Source organism: Silene latifolia, chromosome 5, assembly GCF_048544455.1.
Source record: "Silene latifolia isolate original U9 population chromosome 5, ASM4854445v1, whole genome shotgun sequence".
Classification (NCBI taxonomy): Eukaryota; Viridiplantae; Streptophyta; class Magnoliopsida; order Caryophyllales; family Caryophyllaceae; genus Silene; species Silene latifolia.
Genome location: NC_133530.1, coordinates 50,758,015 through 50,769,275, shown reverse-complemented (window position 1 = coordinate 50,769,275; position 11,261 = coordinate 50,758,015). Strand labels below are relative to the sequence as shown.

Here is an 11,261-nt window from a genome sequence, read left to right as displayed (position 1 = left end):
GAAAAGGCTCTTAACCATCTCCACGGAAACTGTGGACTCCCCAAGAAGGATCTTAGACATGTCCTTGGAAATTACTGGCATAAGTGCTGCAGGCAACCCTGTACGTCTTCTTTGAGTGTTGTGTTTGGCCTTCAGCTTCTTTACAATCATTTTATTGCAGGTCGACTGCATTAACTTTTCATTGAAAGACACTTTCCTTTTTCGCGTACGCTCACTTCTCCTGAGCCCATCCTCTAATTTCTTCACTTCTGTGTCCGTCATTACTAAATAAAATATTTTATATACAAAATTTCAAGTCTGCACGCTCACATTCGCATACGGAGTATACTCCCTTTATTTCAATTATTTGTTTACACTTTATTAAATTACTCCTCTCAGTAAATGTAAGAGATAAACAAACAAATGATCGGAACAGATTGGGTATTATCGTAATATTTCCAATCCTATCACGATATCATACCTTATGACTCCATCTAATATTCTATTTACTCCGTCATAACTTTTTTTTTACTTGCGTGTGTTTCTTTACTACAATCAGAGGTGGACCTACTTGGTAGTAAAGGGTGCGACCGCTACCCCAAACTTAAAGAAATTGGTCAAAGGGGATGAACTTTTGCTACTCCAAATACTCCTGAATAGGAGATACTAGGTTGAAAGCCCGTGCGTTGCAACGGGTTAATTAATTTGGTTATAATGAAAAAAATGTTATAAAAACATTAATATTTACATCTAATCATTTGTTTACATATGATTAAAATATCTCTTTCAAAGAACATAAATGATAAAAACATACATGTCAACCGTTTATTGATTATGCGAGAAAAATAAATAATAAATAAATTTTGCTATTAAAGAGATAATAATAGAAACTCTAATAAAAGATCTATAATAAGACAATACTTAAGAGACTCAAAAAAATTGGTTGACATTTAAGTTCCAAAGATGACTCTTATTTATAATCATAGGTTCACCCCACCTGATAGTAATTTTCCGATGTGGGACAATTCGACTATTTATACATTATATATAACAACACCTACATTATTTTTCAATATGGAACAAATAACATTGTCAGAAATACACTATCTTTTTCGCATCCAGTTCGACATCTAGCCCGATTAATAATGAGAAAATACTATACTATGTTCGTACGATTTTTCTATACTTATATATATGATATGATGTTTTTTTTCTAAGTATATTATTTGTTCCACATTGAAAAATAATGTAGGTGTGGTGAATAATATACTACATATAAATAATTAAATTGTCCCACATCAGATGATTATTAAGGTGGAGTTTCCTAAAAATTAATTTAGGAAAGTATTATAAACAATATTTTTTGATGCAAAAAATAAAGTGTAGAATCTTTTAATTATTATAATTTATTATATTATGTTATATTCAAATGATGTTTCTAATTTTTATATAGAAATTTATAAATTTCATTTGGTAAAAAAATATCGTTAAAAAAATTATGAAAATAATATGATTTGATTTGATTCGTGGTAACAAATGCTATCATTAGAGTATATATTTCATATAATTTTTAATATAAAAGATTGTGTACTTCTTAGTATATTATATGTCTCACATTAAAACATAATCTAATGTGATGAATATACTACATGTAAATAATAAAATTGTCCCACATCGAAATATTAGCATAAGGTGGGGTGATCCTATGATTATAAATAAGAGCCATCCTAAAACTTAGATTATATATCCTTACCTTTTAAAAGAGAGAACTTGGCTGCACTGTAGCAATGAATAGTGCACAGCCAAGTTCCCTTTCCACCGTTGATTTGCTACCTTTAGATCTCCCCCCTCCATTTTCCTTTCACTTACAGCCATACCTTTTCCTTCTCATCCGTCACTCCTTTTTCGCACCACACGACCTTTGATTCCATAGGATTTCACGGTGGCATCATTCCTCTGATCTCCTCTCTCAAGTTGATCAACCCCTTCAGGTTCCTCTCTTTTCCTTCCTTTTTTTCTTTTTAATCTCAATTTTCCACAATTTGATTCCATATGATTTGTGTTAATTCTTCATTTGATTTAACTTTCTTTTGAGAAAAGAACAATTCATTAATAGAACGCCATACAGTACTTACAAAGAATAACTATAATCGAAAACAAATCTAATGGAAATCAAAGAAAAATAATTTTCTTATAAACTAGGGATCTCAAAACAGCATCTGACAATTCGGCTCGTCCTATTATCGCTATCTTCATGTAGCTTTTGAGGGGATCCTTCGTTTGATTTATGAGATAAAATTTACCTCTGACTGGTTCCAAAGATCGTTGACAAATCACTTTTACCCTTTGAAAGAACACGCTGCAAACCATCAACGAACTACTCCTGACTATATTACTGATGAAACTAAAACCACGAATTAATGGAAAACCCCCGAAATAAGGGATGGAAAAACGATTCTCACCAAAAGGGAGACACTTATTGAATAGAAAATAGGTATGCATACTATTGATTAAAATTTGAAACAATTTTGGGGCTTACCATCGATCGATAGATAATCGATGGAGCCCCTTGTATAATTTGATGGAGGCTAGGGTTTTTTAGAGAGAGTTTTTTGAGAGAGAATTTTAGAGAGATTTGATAAATTTATCTAACTCATGCTTGTTTGTCAGAATTCAATGTTCATTTGATTTAACTTTCTGGGTAGTTTTAATTAGGGTTTCTATTCATATGATTGTTGCGTTGTTTTTTAATTGGAGTTTCGGTTTACTAGGGTGTATACAATTGGGTGGAACTGATTGTTGGGTTGTTTTTAATCGGGTTTTGGATTCGCTGAGGTTTATTGAATTGGCTAACGGTGATGATTGATGGGTATTATGTACTCCATATTATTTATTTCTGCCGATGATCAGGATTTGAGAATTTGTTGGTGTTGAAATGTCAATTCCACCCATTTTCATCCAACTCTCATTATCTGCTCATCTTCTATTCTCACTCTTTTTCTCCTCCATCTCTTACTCTTCCAGTTTTATCGTTTTTCATTGTATTCATTTTCACTTGACTACTTTCGTGATTGAACCAATTTACTATATACACATAAAGTATGTGTCCCTTTACCCAGTTTTTACAAGTTTTTAAATGCAATAGGTCTCACAAGGGACCGCATTTCTGTCTTCCGCTGCTATATGTGATGTACCGCGGTCCCTTCACTTTATACTTCCTAGCTCTATTGTCCGGCATATTATTATTCGGCAGCATAAAAGCATAATCTCTACCAACCAAATTCGGGTCCGATCAATCTTGTAGCACCAAAACGGAAGGAGCTGACATAGAATATCTACTTGTTTATGTTTAGCGATTCAATAATCCTGCTATTTGCGGAATTCCTAAAGACGATTAGCCAAAACAATGGCAGTAAGTCAAAATTTACATGTAGATTAGACTATGTAGACAAATGTTATGGTCGGTAGTTTACCTTGAAGTGGCAGTCGCTTAAAGAATTCCAGCAAGGGTGAGAGCATCGTATGATATGACATTTCTGACAAAAGTTGCGGGGACTGTTTCAACAGGCCCTGGTGCCGCCACAACAGTAACCTGGCTTGATTTTCGAGCCCGGGATAGTGCGACATAAAGCTGACCATGAGAGAAGCATGGATGCGGTAAGTACACTGTTGTATAAGCAGAACAAAAAAAACCATAATTGGCATTTTATTAAGAAAAACTTTTAACTGGAGATCCTTAAGAAAATAGATTATGATAAATATGCCCACTTTTTATTTATACAATTTCCGTATTCTTGATCTTCTTGTCTCTCAAGTGATTTGAGATAATTTGCATGCCGTCCCAAGTAATTTTTAATGTCTTTATTCAATCTCTTATAGAGAAACCAATTAGAAATTGTAACTCTTGAGATTAAAGTTTTAACATGCCCGATGATGGAAACCATTTTATTGTTTATTGAATTTCATATAAGCCTTTTTCCATAGTACACTTTTTATTATTAACTAGATCCATAGATATCGTCGTTTTTGCCATGTCGAGCCAAAAGGCAGTTCTAATGTCGATTGGTGCAGTCCAGATCATTAGAATTCCTGTATTTGCGCATTGAATAGAAATCTGGGTGCACTGAACTGCCTATTGTTCTGCAATTTCATTTTGATGGTATCCTTTCTTGTATGTTACTCCATTTTAGGGGCCCTTTCTGCTAATTTGTTATTGGCCCTATTATTCAGCCTCATCTTTGATACTTTATTAGAGCTAATTCATGACTTCTTGGTGCTTTCTACATAACTAATATTTTTGTTTTATTACTTTAAAGGCCTTTAGTTGGAGTATGTATTTGGCACCAATGTGGCGGAAGGCTTGGTGAAGGCAATCGACGCACAAGTCGCTCGAAGTGCATCAAGTAATCGTGAGGTATAATGTTCATTCATGGTTTTGATTTTTCTGGTTTAAAGATCCTTAAGAAAAAAAAGGGTCCGAGAATGTCAAACCTACTACTATAATTGGAACATGGTAAAAGCCTTTTTAAATGTTTTACATTTGTAATTAAAGAATTTCTAATATTTAAAAGGAGCTTCACATCCTAATGGAGTAAGACTATGAGATAGAGTGAGTTGTTCACATAAGTTTATGAAGGTTTATGTGATTGCCCACACTTTTATATTGCCTTCTTACAATAGCTCATCCTCGAATTTTCTTTTTAGTTTAAGAGGAGAAGGGGAAGTGGATGGGAAAGGCAATGGGAGAGAAAATAATTTATTCAATTTTGCTGGTCCTTATAGTATGTGTGTTTTTGTTTGTCGGAGGAAATTTGCGCGAAGTTCAATGAGAGTTAGGTCTTTAGATTTTCATCCTTTTGACCCATGTTGATTTCCCCGCTACATTTTTTCATCTGATTTAGTCCAATTTTGTTACTTTTCCCAATATAGCCATTTGGTCTAAACTATTTACCATAATGACCATATGACCATTATATTTACCAAAATGACTATATAACAAAGTAATATATGACTATAAATATTAACTAACCATAATATCCAAATTAATTTATAAATTATTTAAGTTCATCATGATAAATGAAGAAATGATTCACTTTCGTAATATATGAAAATTATTCTTATATAATCTTTTTTACAAATTAAAATTATCTTAAAAATCAACATTAATAGTAGGTAGTAGCTATAAGATTAGAAATACTATACTTACATTGTTGATAGCGCTTTGACAATTAGAAAAAAAAATTGCATGTTTTTATTTAGCTTTTTTTAATGCATGTTCTCATTTTTTGTAAACAATATTTTATGAAATTGTATTTATAATATTGCACGTTTTTTTGAAACTTTTAAGAAAAATTCATAGGGCTTCAATCAAAAGTGAAAAAAAAATTCATGGGTCAATAAATAATTTTCTGAAAATAATATTGAAATATTGAAATATTGCTATTTTTCAATTTTGTAGAATTTTTTTCATAGTTTAGTTTATATTGTATTATTTTGAGGGAATATAAATAAATTTGAAAAAATTAAAGTTGTTTAGCTTTTTTTATGGCAACTTTATAACTTAATTGGTCATTTTGGTAATTAGATTTACAAAATGGTTATTTTGGAAAATAGTTTGAGCTAAACGGCTATTTTGGCAAAAGACCCTCGATGTAAAAGGAGAATATCGGAGAAGCTAAAATTAGAAGGAGCAGGTCAGAAACATTCCACTACCTTGTATTATTTCAACTTCACAAGTTGACTTTACGCATACTCCATACTGAACAAATCAATCAATCAATATAGATTTGCGTAAGAAAAGATATGTAAGTTAATTAAACTTTTCGATTACAAACAATCAATAAAGATTATAATAAATATGCGGATGACTCCTTCATCGTTTTACATCTTTTTTGATGTTGATGTTGATGTTGTTGTTGTTGTTGTTGTTGTTGTTGTTGTTGTTGTTGTTGTTGTTGTTGTTGTTGTTGTTGTTGTTGTTGTTGTTGTTGTTGTTGTTGTTGTTGTTGTTGTTGTTGTTGTTGTTGTTGTTGTTGTTGTTGTTGTTGTTGTTGTTGTTGTTGTTGTTGTTGTTGTTGTTGTTGTTGTTGTTGTTGTTGTTGTTGTTGTTGTTGTTGTTGTTGTTGTTGTTGTTGTTGTTGTTGTTGTTGTTGTTGTTGTTGTTGTTGTTGTTGTTGTTGTTGTTGTTGTTGTTGTTGTTGTTGTTGTTGTTGTTGTTGTTGTTGTTGTTGTTGTTGTTGTTGTTGTTGTTGTTGTTGTTGTTGTTGTTGTTGTTGTTGTTGTTGTTGTTGTTGTTGTTGTTGTTGTTGTTGTTGTTGTTGTTGTTGTTGTTGTTGTTGTTGTTGTTGTTGTTGTTGTTGTTGTTGTTGTTGTTGTTGTTGTTGTTGTTGTTGTTGTTGTTGTTGTTGTTGTTGTTGTTGTTGTTGTTGTTGTTGTTGTTGTTGTTGTTGTTGTTGTTGTTGTTGTTGTTGTTGTTGTTGTTGTTGTTGTTGTTGTTGTTGTTGTTGTTGTTGTTGTTGTTGTTGTTGTTGTTGTTGTTGTTGTTGTTGTTGTTGTTGTTGTTGTTGTTGTTGTTGTTGTTGTTGTTGTTGTTGTTGTTGTTGTTGTTGTTGTTGTTATTTCTGATGTTAATATTAGAACTGTTTTTTTCCTTTTTTCCGTATAGGCTTTAGGAACTCGATACAGCCTTGTCTTCAAAAGGTATGGCTTCTACTTATCTTTTAATCTGAGCAAATTTTTTTACCTCTTTGTTTGGGCATTTGTAGTGTTATTATTATTGCTAAATTACTACTTCTGGTGTTATCCTTTCTATCACTATATTTTGCTTATTATATTAGATCTGTTATATGGGTGCTGATTACTATTGTTATTGTGATGCCATCGGATTTCTTGCCCTTTCTTTATTGATGTGGTTTGTCTTTGTTGTATATGCAGTTTTGTGGGCTGTAGAGGTTAGAAGTACAAGGTTATGACGGCCCCTGATTTGTTAGTGTTGCGTTCTTTGTTAACGAGTAGCGGTAAAGAGAAGTGTAGATGTAACTATAAGGTGAGGGCTCAAACATTATAATTCCTTCATTGTGTACTTCCCACAGCTAGTGGTTTGCTGTTGGTAACGTTGGTAATTCGGTGACCGTCTAACGCTTGTCCGTTTCCTTCAACTCTGCTGTCTATTTTTTTTTTTTGCCCTTTTTGAGAGTTTTTTGCGGTTTGTTCCTTTGGGTTTCGTGGATTTCCAGACAGTTACCCTTTCCAGATACCGGTTTGTGTTGTGGGCACCTAGCGGCGTTGCCGCCTTTCAATACGGCTGCCACTTTTATTGTGAAAATGAGTCTGTGATAGCTTTATTGATATGAGGAGTTAATGCTTGTGTTATTGTATATCACATCACATTTATAAAGTGTGCGAAAGTTGTGCGCAAAATAAAAGGGATGTTTTGGGTGCATTTGGAAGTATTATTGTGTGAATAAAGTTATTAGGTTTGTAGTAGGAAATAGAAGTGCTAGATTTCGATAATTTTTGAGTGGATATTAGGGTTTCTTGGCTTTACATTTTTTTTTATTATTTTTTTCTAGAAGTCAGTTATCTTCGTCTCCAGCGGAACTCGTATTCTATTTGACTAATTCCGATTCTATCTTTGTTGGGAAATTTTTGTGTCTTTGGTGTGTACGAAAAGTGTTCAGGCGGTGTGGTGTTGGAATTTCTAATTAGGGCCTCCTGAACAGGAGGTTTCGCCATTCGCAGTTATACATTTTCCATTAACCTCTCTAATTAATCGTTATGGGTTTACTTAAGATTCCAATAGTGCCCTAACGTAATGCACCTTATTGACCATGTGATTTTTTCCTGTGAGTTTAACCTACACCGCCTTTTACTTTGACGCTTTAATTCTTTCTTTTTGAGGGAAGTTTACCGGTGTGTTTTGGAACGCGCAGGGAGGTCAACCCTTAACGTCCGGATCAATGGCGGCTGCCAGACTTGCACTGAACGACTCGCTAACCAAAAGGTACGTGCACTTCTTACCTTGTAATCATAGCAACCCAGCGAGTATCCTGGGAACTTTACTGAGGTTTATGTACCATGGTAATATGCCGTTAACCGCAATGCTGATATGTGTTGTGCTTTCCGACAGATGTTGGGCACACCACGAATTTCCGCACACCTGCAGAGTCTATAAGACTACTGGGCGCGGAGCCCTACGCCACTCGGGGCTTAAAGTACAACATAACACTTGCAATGTGCACCATTACTCCCGTTTTTTATGTTAAGGCGTAGCAAAAACGTGATCTACACAGGGGTAGATACGATGGGCTTCGTTTTGCTAGCTTGCTACGCACCATGAGGCATGTGTGGCCTGTATTGCCTTCTCAGGTACAACCGCTCTTAGTACCCAACGCTTTGCCTACTGCTTTAAAATTGTTAAACATACTTCAGGGCTCCTGTTTGGATGTAAGTTTATCTTGAAACTAGGGACCATACCTTAGTTTGCAGGCACTCGAATAACCTTTAGTGATTCTGTGTGCCTCTTATAAACAAAGACTAACTACGCCACCCAAACAAACTGTGTGGTCTGCTTTCTCGAATGGCTATGGATGATTCATGTGAAAACTACACCTATGTTTGGAAAACACTATAGCTGTGAAGCTTCTTGTATAGAGGAAGTATAACTTTGGGCTTGTCTGCTTTGAACTATAGTTCTTTTCTTTCCAAATTAACCCATAACTTGGTTACGATATGCAACGTGCGTTTTATATATACTTCGCCGTCCCAATGAAATAAAATGATTAGTACGGGTGGATTATATGCTTTATGATGTTGAAGGGTAGCTGAGATGTTCAATTTTTTAATCTATATTGTTTTTTTTACCCTGAATTTATTTGTAACTATGCCGAAAGAGTCTTCCAAATATTTTTTGGTTAATATTTTGTGAAAACCGTAAGTTTGGATGAAATTGGTGAAGTGAGAACTCATGTGCACCACATTCAGGACAGAAAAGTCTAGGCTTTGGGGTTTGTTGATGGAATAAGCGTATCGTATTTAAGAAATCCTTAAACATGTAATGCTACACTTTGGCAACTATCGGGAATGGTGTAATGAAAACTGAAAGTGTTGTTCATAATGGTTAATATATCATAATTTAATCATCGTCATTTCTTTCACAAAACTCTTTTCAGCTTTACAACAGCTGCAGGATTGTGGTACCAATGTCTACGAACCGGTTAAGAGCTTCGGCACCCTTATGCCTTCTTCATATCTAGGTTATTACATGTTCCGACTCCCGTCGCCTCTTTATCTGTGGTTCAAAATATGTTTTGTTGTGTGTTTAATTTGACCTTTTGCTATTGGGGTTTCCCTTCATCTGTAGTAGTGTTGCCTTCTTTGTTGTGGACAGTTTACTTTTGCTTTCTATTTAAAGAGTAAAAATATATATTAAACAAAATATTAGCAAAAAAAAAACAGCAAAATTGAGATTATACCTCCAAAAAATGTTGAGATGTAGTGATTTAAAGGATATAAATACATAATATTAGCAGGAAATATCAAAAAAATACTTTAAAATGGAAGATATTTTTGAAATAAGAAAATAGTGAAAAATGTGAGGTAGTTAAGGTAGATATTTTTGGAATAAGAGAATGTCTTTGTGTGTTTGAGCAGGTTTGTTAGTGAAGCTGAAGGACTACTGTGAGTGGATAGACTACAAGGATTTCTGGAAGTTCGTAACGATAAGGAAGAAGGAATTAGAGACATTGCGAGCTAAGATTCCGTTAACGTTATGGGAATGTGTGGATCCGCCAAAGTTCATACTTGAAGCGATGTCGGAGGTGTTTCCGGTGGATAAGAGAGGGGGCACATGTAATGATTTAGGATGGGCGTGTGTGTTGTTGCTTGAATCGTTGATTTCGGTAGTGGTTGATACCGCGGTGGGAAAGGATAGATTGATAGTTACTCCTACTGTGAGGCAGAGGGCTGAGGGGATTGCTGAGACTTGGAAGTAGAGTTTGGAGGAGCGTGGCGGAATTAAGAGTGTGAAGACGCCGGATGTTCGTGCATTTTTGCAGCATTTGGTTACGTTTGGGATTCTTAAGAAGGCGGATGTTGGACTTTATAGGAAGCTTGTTGTTGGGTCTGCTTGGAGGAAACAGATGCCTAAGCTTGCTGTTTCACTAAGGCTTGGTGATAATATGCCTGGTATGGTTTGTTTTTGTGTTTTGTTTGGTGTTATATGTGATTTGAAGTTGTGCGGATCGAAATGTCGGAGGATAATGTCGTCTTATGTGTATTATTAGCTGAAGAATTTATGTTGTTTGATGTGAAGATTGTGGTTTAACGTTTTGTGTCTAAGATTCCATATTCTGACTGACTTGTCCTCATTCTCCCCAATCTCAGCTAAAATTGACTGAAAAATGTTGATTATAATTATTCTCAGTTCATTGATCTATGAGAGTGACATTAAATAGTTTAGATATATCATATATGGACAGTTTCGAGATATACTTTGTTGTGACTATGTTTGTGATGGTGTTTTGTAAATTGGTTGAGTTTAAGTCACCGTGAATTAATAGTCATTCGATCCTGTTTTTGGTTGGGTCACCCGCTTCCCCTTATTGTAAAGGTAAGTACATTCGTATATCTTATCCCTACACCGCAAATTGGGGGGGATCCTTTCAGGCAATGGGGGAATGTGGGTATTGCTGTTGGATGGTGTACACTTTTTGGTGTTATTTGCTTGAATGTATTTGACTGTTGCTTATATGTAAGCTACCCATTCTCTTTGTTCTAGAAAAAGTGGGAGTATATATTACTTGTAAGAGCTCGGTTTGAGGGTGTGAGCTTGGTGAAAATCGGAAACCCTATGTAAATCTGTTTTGAAACCCCCTTTTGTTAACCAAATTTCTCTGGTAACTAATAACCAAATAATGACACGAAATCTATGCTGTTATCTTGTCGTCATTGAATTGATCTCGGCAATACGCTTTTAAGGCCTCACTTATGTCTACCTCTATGCAAAATATTCTCTTAAATGCTTCTTTGGCGTTTATCTGATGCTCGAAGTTGCTTGCTATTTCTGCACAGATTATTTGCACGTCTGACGCAAATGAGCCCGAGGTTTCTCAGAAGAAGGAAATCACCAATGTGAGTGGGTCGAAACCAAGGAAAATATGGCGTTTTGCACGTGACTGGGAATTGAATTTAACGGTCAAAGATGCATGGCAGACCGATGGCTGGTGGGAAAGTATTGTCATCCAGAAACAACGTGGTGGGATTGTCCGTGTTGATTTTCCAGG

General features: G+C 34.9%; 2 long non-coding RNA genes across 2 annotated transcripts; both read left to right on the top strand.

The window, feature by feature from the left end:
* The first annotated feature begins 4,294 nt into the window (after positions 1-4,294).
* LOC141656102 (uncharacterized) lies at positions 4,295-7,981 on the top strand. The gene is made up of 4 exons (XR_012548339.1): positions 4,295-4,393; positions 6,644-6,678; positions 6,913-7,024; positions 7,911-7,981. It is a non-coding gene; the product is annotated as an uncharacterized LOC141656102 (long non-coding RNA).
* A 244-nt stretch (positions 7,982-8,225) lies between these two features.
* Positions 8,226-10,158, top strand: LOC141656101 (uncharacterized). The gene is made up of 3 exons (XR_012548338.1): positions 8,226-8,346; positions 9,150-9,233; positions 9,631-10,158. It is a non-coding gene; the product is annotated as an uncharacterized LOC141656101 (long non-coding RNA).
* The last annotated feature ends 1,103 nt before the right edge of the window (positions 10,159-11,261 follow it).